General features: G+C 40.6%; 1 protein-coding gene across 1 annotated transcript in view; it reads right to left on the bottom strand.

The window, feature by feature from the left end:
• The window catches only part of LOC117821529 (plexin-A1-like), a 281,657-nt gene extending 264,617 nt beyond the window's left edge, over nt 1–17,040 (bottom strand). The window contains exon 1 of the mRNA XM_034695886.1: nt 16,925–17,040. The gene's annotated coding sequence lies outside the window, so the exon portion shown is untranslated. The remainder of the gene's footprint in view (nt 1–16,924) is intronic.
• Nucleotides 17,041–20,476: the final 3,436 nt, after the last annotated feature.

The raw sequence follows: 20,476 nt of genomic DNA, 5'->3' as shown, positions 1-20,476 counted from the left end.
GCACACAAGCAGAAATCTTTATGCACTAGAAATACACACAAACAATGCAACCTGTGACACAGCAGTCAACAGTGTAAGCAAGTGAGGAAACAGGTAGGTGTGCTTTGAAAGTAGGTGCATACGCATTAAAGCCGACCAACAACAACAAACAAAACGCAGGGTGAGACAGTGATGTGCAGCACAGTCAGAGCAAGTAAGCATCCATAAATTACAAGCACGGCTGCAGGGAGAATCCTATAATGTGCGTACTTGGGAGCAACAAAGCAGAGGGAAACTGAAAAAGAGAAAGGGATGAGAGAAAGAGGACTGATCCAGAGCGATAAAACAGAGGAGTCAGTGAGAAGGAGAGGGAAGTGAAAGTTACTTGGCTTCACACCAGTTCAATCTAAAAGAAGTGGAGATGGTGAAAAAGATTGTTAAAGGTGAAAACTGAGAAAAATATGACGACAAAAGAAAGGAAGGAGGACCAGCTAACATTTTTACATCTTCTTTTGCAGGTTCAGGGTCACGACATGCCGTGGCCTGTCCTTGAATGCACCGAGGAACAAATTCAGGGTCTACAAAGATCTGATGCAAAAGTAAAATGACTGCTCCACATGAATACTGGTTACCTCCACTGAAGCTTTTTTAATAATGTCCTGTGATGATGAAGATAATGTTATGTCCTCCTGGCTGATACTGGAGCAAGATCATCAAACAGACGTACATTTTCTGTTGAAGTATTGTTTCAAATAGAGAATCTCTACAGCCAGGGCTTTGCTAGCTTAAAGAGCTAAATGTCACTGCTCTTTGAGGACTAAAGAGTTAAACCGTGTCCATATTCAGACATTTATTGGGACACTGGAGCTCACATCATGACACCGGGGCTGTGGCCGGTAACATTAACCATGTTGTCAGCCATTACAAAAAGGTATGTCCAGCCAAATGCTGTCCAACCGTCTTTGCATTAGACCGTTGCTTTAAGTTAGGACAAATGCAGAGCACGGGGCAGAGTGCTCGTTTCATAATGAAGTTTGGTCAGCAAACTATTCTCGTCTCCTCTCTGCTGCTGTTTCTCGTTCCTTCCTTTCATCACATCCTTCCCTCTCTATCTCCATCTCTCTCTCCTTCTTTAAGACACTTCACTTCTTGTCAATAGTGTCTTTCATCTCCGGCCCAGCCATGATTACAGTGGCCCCAGATGACGATGCTGCTGCCCGTCCCATCAGGACAATACAGCCACTGTTCCCTCCACACACACACACACACACAAATGTGATCATACCACACACAAGTACAGTATGTGGTCGAAAGTATTTTTACACACCAACACACGCACACTCAATGACATAATTGACATAAAACAGACCTCCCCACACACACACTAATTCACCGCCCATGCACCAACACAAGAATGTACACACACTTGAATCAACACAATTGGAGTAAATTACACACTTTATAAAGAGTTATTTTTTGCAGCATTTTCATCTCATCTTCTTTGATATTTTTTACAAATTCTATTAATAATCTGAAACAAAGCCACACACACACAGACACACAGACACAGACACACACAGACACACACACACACACACACGCACACAAACACACAAACACACACAGACTCTGTGATCGTAGCACCAGTAGCCAGCAGAGCTCAGAGACGATGATGTGCGGAGCTGTTTGACTAAACTGAACCAAAGAGGAGATGAGAGGGAAGAGGAAGATGTCTCAGAGCTGGGTGATGCTTAAATGACTGAATTAGATCAAAAGGAAAAGCAAAGAGTTTTTTAATGAGTGTATTTGTAAGAAAAGTGACTGTGGGTACACACTAAGATGAAAGAGAAAAGACTAAATATTTAAATGGGGTGCAAAGTGTGTTCCACACAATTCTAATCCAAGCAGCTCCAGAAACACACGCTGTAATTGTTTGCTCAATTATGTGTTCCTTTCCAATTTGCCACAATTACATCTTACATTTTTCAACACGTCATTAAAGGAACCGTCACAATGCTCTCTCATTTTATGTCAAATCATTCCAACTTCTTCACATTATATGGTTCTGGTATGGACTTTGTGAGAGTTATATGTCGGTGATGCAGAGGTGCAAAAAAAAATGCACTTCCTTAAGCACCCGATTGACTCTGGCTGCAAAAGCAAAGGAATCACCATTAGTTCCCTTGTTAAAGTACCTATTTGTGCAACGGCATTCTGGTGTCCACTAAGGGTGACGATGTTAATCCTGAAGTGGACTTAATATGCACATCCCTTGCTATGATGCATCTGTTCAAATAGTATAAAGGCCAAGAGTTATACATAAATTAGCAAAATTAGCGGGAAGGTTGAGATGACCAGCCTTGCAGCTGTCTGTCAGAAGGTTAAAGGCCCGACTAAGCTTCAAAACTCTCCCTGTGTCTTGCTTGATCATAAGTTAAGTTGAGCCAGCATTACAATATGGCGACCGCTGTTGTTTGGTTTCAAAATGTTTCTGATGAAATACTACACATAGTTATTGACAGCACATCAATAAGAACTAATTGAAACTTAACCCACAATAGTTTTTCCGGCCCTAAGCTTTAGTTTTTGTTCATTTTCATCCTTAAATCAGACCCAAACTCAGGTTGTTTTTAGTATTGATCTGAGATCGGGTCAAGATGGTTGAATATCCCTCTACTTGTATGTAATAGGTTTTCTACAAAATGTGTTACAGATGATGCATTCATCTGCATTCAGGAATACTACAATATTTTAGTCACAATAATGTTAAAATATGTGTTGACAGTAAAAAAATGAAAAAAATAAAATAAAGATCCTGTGACGTGTCTGAGCTTTCTGTACTCACGAACACGACAACATGTTTGTCACTGATGTATCACCATTCTTCAGCATCGTAACTGATCCAAGAAAACATTGAACTATCGGGGCCTTCACTTCTGAGAGTGTGTGTGTTTGTGACTGTTTGCGTGTCAGGGCCATCCTGAAGCCCACCTGCCACATCAGATGAAGCTGTAGAGGCGTTCAGGTCCATCCCTCTGATTTATTGCTGTTGGCACATCGATTGCACACACAGCCACAGACCTTGGCCAAACACTTAGGCAAATTTATACACACCGCTTCTTAGCATGGAGCTCACATCCCTGCCTGCTGGCCTCACTCGATCCATGTGAGACTGTGTGTTTGTCTGTCAGCGAGTGTGTGCGTGTGTGTGTGTGTGCATCCTGCATCTGTTCAATCTTATTAACTACAAAAACACACACGGACACACGTCCAAACACATCAGCCTGTGCATAGACTGTGTGTACACAAGCCATATATAACAGCAGCCTAACTGTACAAACCACAGGCTCAGTCTAAACATTTACATTTATTCATGTTAAACACATTTTGTGTTGTCTGGGAAAAGTGCAGTAGAGAAAGAAAATAACAGAATATCAGCTAGAAACTGAACTTCATGGTGCCTTCACCACAGTTTATGACCCAGTTGACAAAAGCAACTGAACATTTGCATTTCAGCTCTCAATAGGACCGATGACTCGGAGCCAGGCAGTGGTTTGTCATTTGCAACAACACTCTGGTTTAACACCTAATGCTAAAAGTTAAGAGATATTTTGCACCCTGTGCTGAAAGTTAAATTTGTTTTGGACTCTCACCTTGTTTACTGCTGAAACGTTTGACATGTTTCCAGCAAGTCCAACTCATCAAGGTCCTGGACATGAAGGAATCATGTTGGAGTCTCAGAGAGAGTCTGATTTAAAAATGAAATGTGTATCGGCTTTCCTGCAGCCTTGAGCTAAGTTCTGAGGACTGAGTCTGCATCCAAGCTGTCAGTGAGTGCCTCTCAGACTGCTGATCATGTGAAGGCAGCCCGAAAGGCTCTGCACATGATCAGCGTTATGAACAAGGTTGACCACAAGGTGTGACAAAGCTCGGTCCAGAACTATGACCTGGTTTTACCCCTGCAGCTCAAACACTTGCTCAAGAAACAGGTCAGCTTTGTGATCATTGGTAGATGTTTCAGTCATTATCTTTCATGCTGAAAGGGCCACCACATTCCAAAGAAAACATTTACATAAATGGACAATTTGACTTTTTTGAAGTGGGGTTATATGAGCTGCTTGGAACCGCAAGTGGATCCTGGTCAGCTCAATCCCTTTGTTAACAAACCAGCTGGACAGAAGCTAGGATATCAACAGCTGCAGAAATTGTCAGCTCTAACACGTTATTAAGCTTATTTTAAGAAACTCTGAACCAAACATTGACGCCAGTGTAAGTGTATGTTCTATTTAGACACATTCAGAAATTATATCAGAAACAGAAAAGAAAGAAACATCAGTTATGCTCCTACAGAGGAGACATAAAGGAAGGACACACGAACCAGAACATTTCTCGTCAATGAAATCTTTTATGTTCTTCTTGTCAGCTACAGGCTGCTAACATGTCACTGCATGGACAGCTGTCATCTGATTGGCTGTGATTTAAAGGTCATTAAACAGCTAGATATGAGTTGATTGAATTGACTGAACTTTGAGAGCAGGGGTGAGGTGTAAAATCTGAGAGACATGCAACACCTGAGGCAGAGCTGCTGTTATTCTCTCCAGTGTTAGACTCACACGAGGCTCTCGAGACAAACAAAAAACACTGCTGGCCTGCAACTCTGGAGGAGCTGGTTGGTGTTTTTGTGATTTAAAAAGAAGCACCATCATCTTTGTTTTAGGCTCCACATGACACATTTTCAATGTTCAAGTTTGCATGAGTAAATATAGAATTGAGTCACACCTGATAGAGTTTTAACCAAGTTTAACAACGTCCCCAAAGACCCAACAAAACACCCACTCATCATTTAGAATCCGTTGATGTTTATTCAGAAAATGATGCGCACAAGAGTGTTTAACAAACTACTGACAACTGCCTGATTAATGAAGCAATAAAGGCTGACTTTCTGCGCCCAAAAGTGTTTTATTCCAATAGAAATTAAATAATTGATCTTAAAGCGTCTTAATGTTTGAGCTTTTGACATATCTTGGCATTAAAGCTGTTTATCAACAAATGGTGTCCCTGATCTTCACATCTTGCACATATTTTTGAATAGTTCTGACCAATTAAAAGTATGGCAGAGCGACTGAGTACAACTAGGGCAGCCATGATTTGATATAAAATTAAAACATATAGCTGAAAATGAAACAAAGGTCCAGACGATCATGGTAGATCATGGTTTTCCAAAGGTAGAAAAACACTCGTAGTCTAAAGGTGTTGGTTTTTTGTTTAACATGTTTGTTGGGAGCTTTCTCTGTCTTATCTAAGAAAAACTTGTAAATATCATCTTTCATCTTGGAATATTCAGAGTAATAAATTGTGAGGTATGCTGCTGTATTTGATATCAATCCTGTAAAAGCCTGTCTGCTAAATGATTTGCTCGGATGCAGCAAAACAAGCGTCCTGAAGCATGTGTGCAGAATTTAATCTTATCAATTCACCGTTTAACTCTGGGCTTTTTGCAACAGATGGTCACAAAGTAAAAGTTACAGCTGAGGTCAGATGAGGACAGAGGAGAAGGAGTTGATGAGAACAGAGGCCAGGAGGCGGACATGCTCTTGAACGTGAGGAGATTTCTATTTGGAATCCATTTTCCGAAAGGCGTAATATTGACAAGTGCTAATACTGCAGACTGTAGTCGACTCACACCATCGTCTCCTGGCTTTAACAGCCAGTCAGATAAGAAAAGACAAGCTGGGAGGCAGTAGCTTTATAAAGTAGAGACAAACAAAGACCTGGGACAGCATTGTGTTTATATCTTAGTCTGCCAGAAAGGTGACGCATGCTCCTCAGATGCAATGTCATGCTTTCTTTAGAGACCCTGTTTTATCCTGCAAAGAAAATAATACTTAGCAGCTGCAGGAGAGGGTTTCACAGAATGTAACACACCCTATAGATGCCTTCAGCTCTGAGCAATGATGATAAAGGCAGTCATGAATGAGATGTAACTGCAAGGCCGCTTCACTAAATTTACTGCACACATTGTTGCACTCTGCATTCCACCAGAGTTTAAAATCATGATCATCAGTCGAGATAACCCCAAGCTGACTTTTGTCAGTTGAATATCTGCACCTCAGTATTTTTGCTGCATCACTGAAGGAGTTACAGCATGAGAGGTATGTTTTACAAGCAAGGTTTGAAAATAAGAGGCTTGTTCTATTGGAGATCAAAACCACTTAACATGAATAAAGCAGTTTCACTTTAACAGTGTTGCGTCCATGCTCCTCAGCAGGCACATGTTTTTAGAGGGTCTGTGAGCTGAACTGCCTGTCTAGTAGTGACTGTAGCTGCTTATGAAAAATGTTGATTATCATGCACGTGATTCGTGAAGTCTGACGCAGGAGTTTAGGATAGTGCATGGTTAACTTTTAAGAGAGGAAACAGAGAGTTGAATATCTGTGTAGGAAGCCATAGCTGTTTGAACTGACAAAAGTCTGAGTTGGTAGAACCCCCCTGCTATGGCTGACAAAGCATTATAAAAGCCTTCATTTGATTTTCCTGATCATTAAGGTGAGTTATTCTTTCTAAACGAGGTTTGCTTGACTCAACAGCCACACGCTGATGTCTTTTAATTGCCTTTTGTCATGTTTTATCTTTTATGCAAAAATAATTGGATGGCACTCATGACAAAATGCCATGTCAACTAAACTAATTGGACCAACCACTTGTGTGTAAAGTGAATGAAATAAAATAAGTGCTTTGTGTGGGGATGGAGGAATACAGTGAACGCGGTTTGTACATGTGGGCTGCTGCACCATGCAGCAGAGACACAGTGACTTCATTTACTGTTGCATTCCAGGACTGACACACAGACAGCTGAGTGCACAAGGCAGCAAAGCACGCCGCATTAACCTCATTTCTGACACACATACACACAGAGAGACACTCAGACACACTGTTCATTTATATGGCAATCATTCAGCATAAAATAATTCTTTGTTTCAGGAAAACACAATGTGTGTCTGAGAGCGCCAGTCTGTGTTTAACCACAAAAGGGATTAGCTGCAAGGAGCAGACGGTGCAATGACTCTGCTTCATTCAGCAAAAATATTCAAACACTGGCAAGCATGCAGGGAAACAGATGCTTACATATTGTAAGAACACACGCCTGAAAATGCATTTATGCAATCGTATGTAATAAAACAGCATACACTCACACACAGCCACCCAGATCCACATCCATATGCATGTTAACACCTACATAAACAGTTAGAGATACAGACCCACTGTCCACACTCATGCATGTTCAGCCGCTGATACAAAGACTCATAGACAGGCTGACAGGTGCAGCTCAGCCATCACTCATTGAGACAGAGCAGTATAAATCTACACTGAACAGGGCTGAGTGGTTGAGCCTTAATCATTCCTAATCTGACAGAGTCTCCTCTACAATACGCTTACTCTGTCTCGGAGCTCTCCAGAGTGGAGGGATTTAAGGATTTTTCAGATAAAGTTAAATCCCGACAACTGTAGTAAGCTTGTTTTTGCACCCTGTAATGGACAAATCACATGCGCCTGGTTATATGCTTAACCACCAGTGACACTATTGGTTAGGAAGTCATCCCTTCTCCTGGAACAAATTGGTTGCCTCAGGTAAACGATATGTGAAGCACAAACCAGGTTTATACAGGCCCTTTTTAAAGGGATATGTTCCCCATTTTCATCCTTACCCACTAGCCAGAGTCAGGTATAGAGCATGCACAATGCCCTACAGCTGTTTCTTAAGTTGTACAGCGGAAGAAAATATTTTTTGTCTGAGTTATTGCTAAAGAAAAAGAGTGGGCTGAGTGTTTTCTGTGGCTGTACAGTCGATTTTTGTGTGTCGGTGCAATCTGAATAAAAGAACAAATAGTTTACGCACAGACACAAAACTTTGGCAATGTCAGGAGTCTGACAAATAGGCAAACTTTGTACCCAGCATGCATTTCTTCATATTGTAATGTTTCTATTTCTTTTGCATGCATCTTTGTATGACTGGTTCTCCAAAAACACTACAATCTACTCCAACACAACACAGGATAATCAACATTTGAAAAGGGTCGTTGAGAATTCAATGGTTTTGTTTGGATTCTTTCTCTGCAGAAATGTCAATAGCAACTTTTACCCACAGAAGTTGTGATTGCGCTATACGACTGCTTTGTTGCTTCAAATATCTGAATCCATCGACTGGTACCTGATGTGTTTGTATGATTGTTTGCCAACACACCTACCTAGCATTTATCTCTCCTGAATGAAAGAATGGAGGGTAAAGGCAGAGTAGCTATTCAAGCGGCTCTCACACAAGTAGTTAACAAAAACACCAGCATGAAAGCTCAAATTATGGGGTTGAGCTTCTCATTGTGTGTGCAGGTTGGTATGCGCTGGATCACAGGAGGGTTCGTATGGAAGCATATGAACATTACACTCTCCAGATGTAGTCCCTCTATGGCAGTAATGATAAGAAGCTGGTGTTTAACTCCTGTATCAGAGGAAGCACATGTATGTTTACTGCCACCCTATAGAGGACATAGTGGAGCAAGCTGGGACAAGAACAGCAGTGTAAGAGTGACTAAACATTACGAAGTGAGGAAACAATTCTTGCATGCCAGTTAAAATGGAGGGAGATGCTTAGGAGACATTCATTCTGAGCAAATCTTCCCTACCTTTCAAAATGTTTCTTTTCAAACATGATATATAAGTCCTAATTTCCAACAACAAAGTACTTCAGCCGGGTTTTTTAGTTATATTTCTAAAGTGTTATAAAAATCAATGATGAGACTTCTGTAATCTGGAAGGAGGGTTTGGAAAAGAACAAGGACTCTGGTTCACAATAAGCATAAACCTTACAGATTAAACTGGATATTTTAAAGCAAAGGTATTAGTTGGTTATGCTTAATATATGTTCATCTGTAATGACAGATATTTTCCAAGATCTTCTACTAAAGTAGTGTTGCCCATTAAAGAAACATACTTTTCTTTAGCTTTCTTTCCAGGAGTTAGAAGAAGCAACACAGGCATAGAAACCACTTGGTAAATATGAAGCCACAGTGCCATGGGACAGTGATCATATGTTAGCTTGAGAGCCAGTAGCATGGTCGTCATTTTCTGTTTCAAAGTCAAACAGTGTAAACTTTCCATCCATCAAACACTTCCCCCCATTAACTCCCCGTTTAACTATTTAAGCTGTCTGAACAAATGACACATGCTGTCCTTTTCCCCAGGAGGACAGCTTCCCTTCTACAAATACACAAACATTTCCTCTCACAGGCGCACTAACTGTTCAGTCAACACAAACACACACACACACACACACACTAATTGTCCAACAGCCTGTTAACAGATGCTGTGAACGAGTAGGAATGGTAGATTGTTGCGAGTGGTAGAGAGAGAGAAAGAAAAAGAGAGTGAGAGAGAGATTTGTATGTGCTGACAAACCTTAAAAAAGAGAAATTACTCTGCAGTTGGATCAGTCCCATGATGGGTGTTGAACTCACTGCCTTGTGTTTATGTATGTGTGTATGTGTGTGTGTGTGTGTGTGTGTGTGTGTGTGTGTGTGTGTGTGTGTGTGTGTGTGTGTGTGTGTGTGTGTGTGTGTGTGTGTGTGTGTGTGTGTGAAGTCTCCAAAGACAGGACCCTGCAGCTAAAGCCATTTAGAGGAGCTTTAAGTGCTTGAATAGGCCCAGAAACACAGTTCTTTATCAGAGAATTTGGCGTAGATAATCGAAGCTGGCTCTCACCCGCAGAACAGCAATTTTGCAGTTTAAGAAAATGAGAGGAAGAGAGCAATGAAGGATGGAGAGATTGAGAGAAAGAGAAAACAAAAGAGAAACTGCACAGTCCAATTATTCCAAGTGAGGGAGGGGAAAATAAGTGCAATGAAATCAGGGCTTTGGTGTGCATGCATACAGAGAAACGACAGTATAGAAACAGTGACACAAGGACAAAAAGGGAGAGAGGGAGTCCCTGATGCTGATAGGTCTGTGTGGAGACAGATGGGAAACTAAGTGCACATTGTAGTTTCATATCTGGAGGCGAGAGGAATATCACAGTCTATCTTGGTTCAGAGACTTTATTCTCATGCCGCGATAAAAACAGTTTTATTGTCATGGCAGAGCAGTAACACCGACTATAAACTGGGTTTATATAAACTGGTTAGCCTGGATGTTCAGTCACTATTAGAAGGGCAGGGACATAAACACACCGAGGGTGAAGCCTGTTCTTAACAGCACTGAGGGGAGCTAGCTTAATGTTCAAGTTATTTTTTTAAATTTTGATAAAACAATAAAGTTAAATGGAGACCAGACACTTTTAAACAGGAATGAAACATTCATAAAGAAACACATGTCGTTAAAGAGGAAATGGAAACGCAAAGGGAGGAATTATGGTACTTTAAATTAGAGGTTGGGTGGCTCACGATACGATCCAGTATGTGACACTTGGCCCACAATAACTATAATACAGTGATACAACAATAATCAATAGGTTACAGTCTTGTAATGATACATCTAGATATCTGATTAACTTAAGAGGCTGAAAAAGTAAAAGGTTTATTTTGCAGCCTAAATACGTTTTATAATACAACCCTATGTGCAGATATAATCCCATCACATCTTCTCTTCCTGTTTTGTAGCACTACTTGAAGTTCCCATCGTAACGCAATGGTCAATCAAACTATCAGGTCCAAGCTGCTGTCAGTTTTCCTCTGACCACATTCAGTGTGTTTAAATCTGTTAAAGAGGTAACCTGAGGTTAAACTAACTCCTGCTGCAGATAATTTGATGAAAGCCTTTTGGCTGTGAAGTATAACAAGAGTGAAAAATTAACAGCATCCGTGAGCCAAATGCTGGTAAATTTTGGTAATTGCCTACTCCATCAGCCTCTCTGGCAGGTCACCAACCGCCGTTTGAGGGTGCTCCATGGTTCTAAAAATCAAGCTGCTTGGTAAAATTTGTTAAAATGGTGGGCAGATTCGAACATGAACCTGTTGTTCATTTCATGCAGAGTAGAGAGGAGGTTAGCATTCAGTGGACGTGTCCTCAATCACCTCCTTACACTGCCTTTTCTCTGCTTGCTCCAGGTTATAGCTAAAAAATAACTCACATATTGATGAAAGCATGAAAGTAGGTTCACATGTTCAGTTTGAGGCCTCACAGATTTTTGGAAATAGAGTCAAAACACCTCAAGGCGATGGTAATGGTCAGTAACCAAGTCATGTGTTTTGCATCATATCTCCTGAACCAATCAAGGATGAAAGACAGACCTATGTTACCATAGTGTTTACACTTGAAATGACACAATGAACTGCTCAGGGGGATACTTAATGGTAAATTGTTCTAGGATATGAGAGAAAAATCACATTACTTAAGCTATGGGCTGCTTTATGATATAATGTAGGCTGCAGGGAGGCCATATCATCACACAGAGACCCCACTGTCTGGAAGGACAAATAAATATGCAACCAAAGATGGAAATACCAATAAAATACACACAACTGGCCTAAACATTAGCATCATTGGCAATGATTTCCCACATAAACAAACCACCATGCCCCCATAACCACTGTGGGGATAAAAGGAAACCTGACTGGGGCCTTACCAATTTTTTCTTTGGTTGCCATTGAGGCATGAATTTGCCCATGAGTGGCTCCTCATGGGCTCCATACAGGACCCTTATGGTTAGAATGCAACCCACTGAGGTTACACATGGTATCCATTTTAGCTGTTTACAATGTATGCCAATTTCCAGCCCATGTATTTGCCCTGATATGTTCACCAGTTGACCTAAAGGCCATGCACATGGATGCTTAGTATCAAGTATGGATGCACCACTCTGATCCTGATGTCAGGTATCAAATAGCTGGATCAGGTATTATGACAATGGGCTGATCCATTCAGTTGATTTCTATGCAGTTCTGGGTTTATGGCAACAACATGAGGAGGGCTGTGAATTTCTCTATGCGGAGCCAACAAGCTAACAAGAAACGCTGAAAGTTTGGATGTATTTTAAACTTGTAATTCCAACAATTGTTATGGCTACTTGCAATTTCAGCAAAGCAAAATTTTGCGGGAGGTGGTACGATTGCATACATAACACAACTAACATCAAGCACCATGCGCCAAAGAAAAGTTCAACCAAACATAAAGACAGCTGAAACTAAGCAGATAATTTTGTCATCTTTCAAGGGATAGTTTGAAAGTGTTAAAGGAAGGTCACGTTTACCTGTTTAACAGTAGACCGGTTGGACACAAGTTGCATGCTGCACAATGCAGTGCTGCACGATACAAACATGTATGGATCACCCACACCAGCAACTTGATTCCAACTGCCATCAAGTAAAAGTGCACGTCGTTTTAAGAGACAATTCGAGCAATAGCAAAAAATCCAAGGACGACAACATGGGAATGTTAATCATATGCTGCTTTGCACATATAATCATCTCTTATTTAGAGAAGGTTTAATGTCAGAGCAGAGTGTGCGTGATGCTAATGCAAGCTATACTCGGGCAGTGGGACAGATGATGATAATTCACTCTGTTTATTTATACATTTCTATTTATTTCAGTTTGTTTGACAGTCAGAATATGTTGACTTACATGTCAATGATTCTCAGCCTCATTCTCACAGAGAGAAATACATATTTACTTAACACTGGTACTGGATGAGTACTCGTCATCAACGATACCGTTAGACCAGGTTTCAGTATTAGGGCTTAAATAGTTGAATCCATGCATCCCTTCTATCAAGACAGCTGCACATCAGGAGATATTTTCAAAGAAGGATCACAATACTATCATCGTTAAAGTAAAAACATGTAAGAGCTGTTGTTTGAGGGACCCCATATTAATACAGCACAGATTCACGATAACCAGACACTCTCATCCGCCCACACATGTAAGCAGGCAGGAGGAAGTACTACATAACTGGTATCCTGTGTCAAATACTTGTTGATAATAGAGAATGTTGTTTATTTAGTTTTCGATGGAAAACCACAAGCAGCAACTCTTGATCACATAAGAGTGCTCTCACACCCACAATCTGGAAAACACAGGGAGGTTATTTGCGAGTAGGTTTGTGTATTTATGTTTCCTCTCTGACTGTCGTTTATGTTGCTATTTCTGCTTCTAATCCTCTCTCTTCAAAGCCTTTATCTCTTAACTGCAACATTTCCTTGGCACCAGCAGGAGTCCTACTTAAATGTTGTATATTTTTAAAAATTACCGACAGAATGGGACCCCTACACACACACATAGAAACCAGTGAGCACGACACACACACAAACACAACACATGGGAGATAATGTAGCTGCTCTTTCAGCTGCCTACATTGCAGATGCCAAGCTTACAGAGGAGGAATAGCACACTTGATTTAACACTGCCACTTGAATCAGCCACTCACACACCTACACACACACATATGCACATATCAAGACATATGCATAGCTTAGAGCAAGAGGAAGCATCCAAACACACTCACAAACACGGCCAAAACTGTCTTCATGTGCATGAGAGAGTGAGGCCGAGTGTGTATGTGCAGTTGTTTGATGTGTGTGTGTGTGTGTATGCCAGGATGTCTTTGGATGCTGTGTGTGTCATCTATCCGTATGTCATCTCTCCTCTGATGTGACCTTTACACACAGATATTTTCTTCCCGCCCTGCCAGCAACACTGCTAACACAATTACACTGGGCTAATGAACAGAGGACCCTGATAAAGTGCTACACACACACATACACCCTCACTCACTCACACACACACCCTCACACACACACACACACACACACACAAAGACGTTGCCCCATGCATATCAATCTCCCTGTAAAGGCTACATTTGCATCTTTAATATAAATGAAAGTGCTTATTAAAGTGCACACAGCAGTTCAGATCAGATGCAGGAAGAGCTCGTGCAAATCCAGAGCGTTTAACCCCTTGCTCCCCTCTGCTCTTCTGTGAAATACAGCCTTCTTTTTTCCTCTTTAGACGTCTCCACAAGGGTCATATTAGTAAATAAGCTCTCACATAACACTTTTGTCGAATCAACACAAGGTGTCGACTTCAAATAGCAGCCTGGAAACAAGAAATATTTAAAAGAACAGCAAATGCTCAAGTTTGGGAAAATGGAAACAGTGAATGTTTCTGTTTTCACTAAATATTAGGGATTGGCAATGATTTGCTAATATTCTAATATTTGTTCACTTTGTAAAAATTGAAGAGTTACTTTGAATATTTCCTAATTTTAAAAGTAAAGTTTTTCTTTTTTCTTTTTTACCGGTGCCTGGTTGTAATACTGGATTGCTGCCAGACGGTGGCGAAAGAGCATGTTAAAGCTGTTTGCTAACCATATTAGCAATCAAAAGAAGACAAATGCTAATAGCATTAAATAGCAAAAGAAGAAGAAAACATTCACGACAGTTGCAGCGATTTTCTCCGTTTCTGAATCTCACTACTACACATGTATTTCCAGAGACTGAGCATGACTGTAAAATGTAAACACACACGGTACACCGAGACACAGAAACACCAACGTAAAGATCAAGACAGATGCTGTCAGTGCTCGCTACTAGCAGCACCTCGTTATGCTGCTGGTTAACGTGACTGCCACAAAAACGGGCTGTTAATGGGACAGGTGTGTGGGGGGGGGATTATTCGAATAATTGTCGAATAGATGCCATTGATCATCGAATAGTATTTTGGCTTGAAATGCCCTTTATAAAGCACTGGTGCTGTCATTTACAGGCTCATACCAGTTCAATTCATCAATCTTTCGACATCAGCACAACATTAACAGCAGCAGGTTTACAATGATCAGGATGCAAAAAAACACGCTTCAATTCTCCCAATCACACCAGAAGCTGTTGACCTAAAATGATTCCCGTCTAACACTTTGATTAGATTTAACACCAGAATGAATCGTTATATTTTATTGGTAGTAGTGCTAAATTTTACAGAATGTCCCCCAGCTGTCTTCTCCACATTAATATGCAAGTAAAACTCTTCACAGGTGTGCAGACCAGACAGCAGGATTTTTGGTAAAGTGGGTTTTAAGATTGTTTTGAGTGCCTGAATAAATCTGTCTTTGAATTAAATCAGGCATCAAACATACCTGACACCAAACCTGTCTGCAGTCTACAGCCTTATGGTTTAAAGGACTGTATGTCCCCACATTGGTCATATGATCCATTCCCAGTCCCCACATGGTTTGGTGCATATCATCCCCTCTCCCTCGATTTTGGCGCCCCCTGTTGACCAAATGGTCTATTCCCATCTTATCCTGAGTGTTTGTAGCAAACAATCTCATCCTGATGTTGTTTGACAGTCAGATAACCCATCAACAATCAACATGGACAATTTAAAACAGAGGCTGCTATGGCTTATGTTCTGCTGATCCTCCAACACCTACCCCATTGCTGTGGTTTCAAGCATTCAGCCCGTTTCATAACCAAATAAAATGTTGAAACTGTTCAAACTGTACTTCTAGCAACAACAGATTGTGTTGTCCTTGACTGCAGTTGCTTGCAGGTTGCACTTAGAAAAACATGTACAGACTTTTACCCTCCCCAGCACAGCTTGTTGAGTGGCCTTGACCAATAAAGCCCCTCAAAAAGTCAAAGCATAAATCATTGTGCTCATGTAAGATCAGAGTCTAGAGAGATCGTGTCGACCTCCCTTCACATCCTGTCACGATATATTCTGATGATGGTCGTTGAAGTAGATCCTATAAGCCTGGGGTGTCCCTGAGAGGGACCCAGGTGCTCAGACTGAAACCTGATTTTACTTTAATTTAATTCTCTTGAAATGTTTCCAGTTAGAGACCACATGATGTCCTGTCCGTCCATGTGTCACTTTCAGCTCCATCATCATCACATTCAGATCTCAGAAAGAAGAATAATTCACTTCAGTCCAATTTGACACTAAATCAACAACAGGCCTCTCTCCTAATGAGATCCCTGTGACACAATCTTATCAAATGGTAGTCTGGGGCCTAATTTGTCTTTACCCAGAGGCCCATGTCATAATAAAAATGAAGAAACCCTGCTCCAATCCTACTTCTAATCAAATCTGGATCTACATTTTTGACATGAGGTTACAGTTGCAGAGGGCGAGGCCGACGTTGAGTTGGGCTGATTGCAATTGGACGAGATGCCGAGCTGCTGCGTCTGGTTCTGATTATCACGTCTAAGAGCTGACAGCATTCCAGCACTGCTGCGGGGCCGCGGCCTCACGGGGGGAGGGGTCGACCACTGTGCAAGCACCTCCCACTGTATCTTGTTTTTTATTTGATAGAAGAAAATCAAGACTTATATTGGTGTGCAGACAATTCTCAATACTGAAACTACATGAACTATCAAATTTCACCTAAAAAAGCTGAAGAGTCTGAGTATGGAGCTGAAGCCCCACCATCTGCAACTCCTGCTCTGCAGCTGAACCTCACCTCTGACCTCCCTGAGGGTGAGTGAAAGATAATTTACCTACAAGGAGTAATAAAGTATCACAACTGTGTTATTGCAAACTAATGACATGTAGGGCAGCCAAACAAATGAGATATGGTTCATCAGAAGTTCAGGATCTGTAAGTGGAAAATTAACTGTTCCATTAATGATCTGTAATTTCCCCTTCTCCACAATGACCACTGCAAGAAATGTCCACCAGGGTTAGATACAAGTCAGCATTTTTAGAACATACACACATCAGCCAGTTTTCATTTTCAGAAAAGAGGAGTGATTTCAGAACTAATTTCAGTAAGATTTAAGTGCTCTTATAAAACACAAAGACTTGTCTTAAAGTCCATGCCCAAAAAGTATGGTGTATTATTTGGCTAAAAGGAGAGGAACATGGCATTTTCTGACCCATTTAGTACACATGAGGACAACAATGCAGACTAAACATAGTTTAAATGAAATCAAAAGTTAAAAAGTCAGAATCAAAAAGCTTACTTTTCAAGAGTCCAAAACTTAAATGTCCAAGATATTGTTCCAAACAAAAAACCATTACAAACACAGGAGGGGGAAATCCAGGTCCACAAAGAATCACAGGAGTCAAGACACAGGTAAGACTCAATGAGCTGTTACAGAAGGGAGGAAACACAGAGGCTAAATACACACAAGGTAATCAGACACAGGTGTGGACACAGGTGAAACTCATGAGAGTAATCAAATTGGAGGGAAAACAAAAAGACAGGAAGTAAAATTACACGAGACGCACAGGGAGCAAGAACTACAAAATAAAACAGGAAATGCTGAAACATGAATGGAAATACACAAACATAAACACACACAAGGATTACAAGAACAAAAGATAAGACTGCAAAACAACAACCAGATACAAACAAAGAAGAAAAAAAACGTATCAAACGCAACTCATGACAATTTTCTTGGGATTTAATATCTTCCACTTCATATGTGTTTGTACCCAACCTGTAGGGTAGGTTCAAATGTAATCTTGTGTGTTGTGTCACCATGAGGTTTGTTTAGGCCGGGTTAAAAATTGTGAATCAAACTCTTGTACAAAGCTGTGTGGTTTGATGTAGTCTTTCTCAAACTAGCTTAAAAAAAGCAAAAAAAATTAGCATATTTATCTGTCCCTGTTGGATAGAAATAGTGATTGACTGCAATAATATTTTTGTTGCATATGAATGATAACAAAAATAACATTTAAAATGTAGATGAGGATGCATTTCTCAGTTGATGTCACGTTACATTTCAGGTAGCTCACAGAGACAGGTTCAAAATAAACCTGACACAACCATGACATAAATCAACTGGGAGGACACCAGACTTCACCTTTAGTCCACAATAATAAACACATAATGGTATTCAAACATAGAACTTCAAACACACACTTAAATAACAACCGTTTAATTTCTGAGCAGTGTTATCTCAGTCTTGAGGACTTCTGTAACATTACTGTAAGTATTCATGATTTGCTCTTGTTAACTTAAAGTAATCTGTCAGCAGGGTGCAGCACGGTGATGAAGAGTTTGGCAAGCACACACCCATGGGGGTTCATAAAAAATCAGCTGCATATGTTAGCCGTCCTGGTGGAGAGGTGCTGATGTACTGGAACTTGCTGACTTTCTTTCAGAGTGGAAATCATAATACAAGTGGATAGAAAAATGTACTACCAGTAACATTATAAGGTTTTGTGTTCAGGGCATGAGCAAAGGAATGTACGCTTTGGGTTACATGGTTTTCCTTTGAAAATATTTTCCCATCCAGTTCCATTGAAAACCAAATGCTGTTGTGAGTTCAGAATTGTTTATATTATCCAAAAACTGACAGGATTAACTTCCTTTCAGCGTGGGCTAAGTGAGGCTGACCAAGTACTGAGTAAGATGGCCTGTTTACGTCAGAGTCTACGCACTTCTGTCTGTCATAGGTGAGTTTAGCTTTAAGAGAAAGTTTACCTGTAACTAAACAGGAGTCTGTCATAGTTGCATGAACCAGACAGCAACCTCAGAGTTAAAAATTGAAATGTGGCAGTAAAAAAAACTGCAGTTCTTTGAGTGTCCACTTGGGGCTGGCTCCAAAAGGCCAGAAAACTCTGTTTATACCCATTTACTCTCAAAATGTCAATTTTTACAGTAAAATTCACAGCCTGGTAAACAACAACAAAAGAGCCCACCCAAACTCTTTTATTTACTTCATGGTTGATCTTAAGTTAGGTTGAGTCCGCATTTCCAACATGGAGACCTACCGCCATCATTAGGCTTCATGATGCACCTATTCAGAAACCAGTGGGTGCCTCCACAAGGACTGCATCAACGTTTTATGCAATCTTTGATATGGACAAAATCTAAATATTTTGCTGTGATTTAATTACAGTACACAGGTTGAAGCAGTGCTTTAGGTCTGCAACTACATGTACCTCTCGAAAATTAACTAAGTACAAATGCATGATTTTGCTGTTCTGTCTGCATGGTTCAACATTGAACATCATATTACAATACCATTTTCTTCTGAACATGTTTGGGACTGAACAATTCTGATGCAACCTCAGGACATCAGGAGATTTTTGAAGCTGGGGGGCTTAAAAGAGATAGTGAATCGCATTTTAAAGCTTGATTTGGAAAAAAATTATAATAATCACAAGAGTGCACAATTTTTTGAATCATCGGTTGCATGAAAAGTGCTCTTCACATATCCCACCTAAAGGGCTGTCTGTTTCTTTGGAGTAATCTGGTTGTATTTATGCAACAAATAAAGTTTGCATCCCTGAACACACCAAAAGGGGAATGCAAATCAGAGCATTAGGAATGAGACATATTGTGAAAATTAAATACAACCTTAATAAATGTGAATGCATATTCCATAACCCAAGTATTAAGATAAAAAATGAACTCTTTGTGAGAGCTGAAATGTTCATCTAGCTCAAGTGGAAGCAGCTTTCTCCAACTGTTGTTAAAGTAACTCTAGCTGTTTTGGAGTATTGTAAAGAGGGTCAGTTTGAGAACACACACCCCAGGCTCTCCTCATGTCGACCGGTTGGCTCAGCTCATGCTACGCTCAGGCTGGAAAATAAAAACAGTGTTCAATGTTAAAATATCTGTGTTACTCATATCATCCATCCACAGCCAGAGACCTGCTGCTGCTAAATAAATATTCAGTCAGACTATGTTACAGTTTCAGTCCTCCTGATGCTGCTGTTGAACCGATTTTCCTCCAGGCATGTGGAGGGGACACCAAAAGGCCTGGGGGTCAGGGAGGGCGTGAGAGCACAGAGAGACAGAGACTGAAGGGATCCTGTCTCTGTGGATGAGCAATCCAATCCTGTAAACATGCTGTCTAACTTTAACCCCCAGAGGGCCCAGGGAGAAGATTTTCAGAGGAGTTCAAGAGGTTATTAAGAGCAGGGTCCATTTTGACAGAAAGTTTAGTCTCATACTCTTTCATTAAATTGTACTTGTGAGTTTATTAGATCCCCTTGCATGCTTTAAAGTCCTGAAACAAGCTCCATCCTGGAAAAGACTTAATCTTTAGATATGACCTCTTGCTGCTCTAGTCCAACCAACAAAGTCAAAGAAATAAATGTAACAATTACAGGATGCTACAACTTTTCTGGCTGACTTGACAGAGCTGATCGCCAATTTATTCTCTCTATAGTGGAAAAACATCCCACATACAGTTTGAACAGGAAATGCATCACATCCATCAGCGGGACCTTCAGGTATTCATAAGTGGCCACTCAGCTATGAGCAGTCCAACGGCCTGCTGGCACGGGAAGACTCTCATTTTCTGCAGAATCAGATTTAATTGAACACTCCTGTCACCTGAAATGTCTAATAAATACTCACACAGTGTGACAAAAGCCATAAAAGAACCCTTCAACCTGTGATTAAGCATGTAATGTGCTCTTAAATGTCTTGTATTTCTCCAATTTGAGGTATGAAGCCCATTCAGTTCAACAATGTATTCAGGGGGAGGCATCTTCCTGATTCAATATTGAATCAAGAAGATCAAAAGGTTGCACCGTTTCAGGAATAATCTAAT

Source organism: Notolabrus celidotus, chromosome 11 (genome assembly GCF_009762535.1).
Source record: "Notolabrus celidotus isolate fNotCel1 chromosome 11, fNotCel1.pri, whole genome shotgun sequence".
Taxonomy (NCBI): domain Eukaryota; kingdom Metazoa; phylum Chordata; class Actinopteri; order Labriformes; family Labridae; genus Notolabrus; species Notolabrus celidotus.
This window is presented reverse-complemented; position numbering and strand designations above follow the sequence as displayed.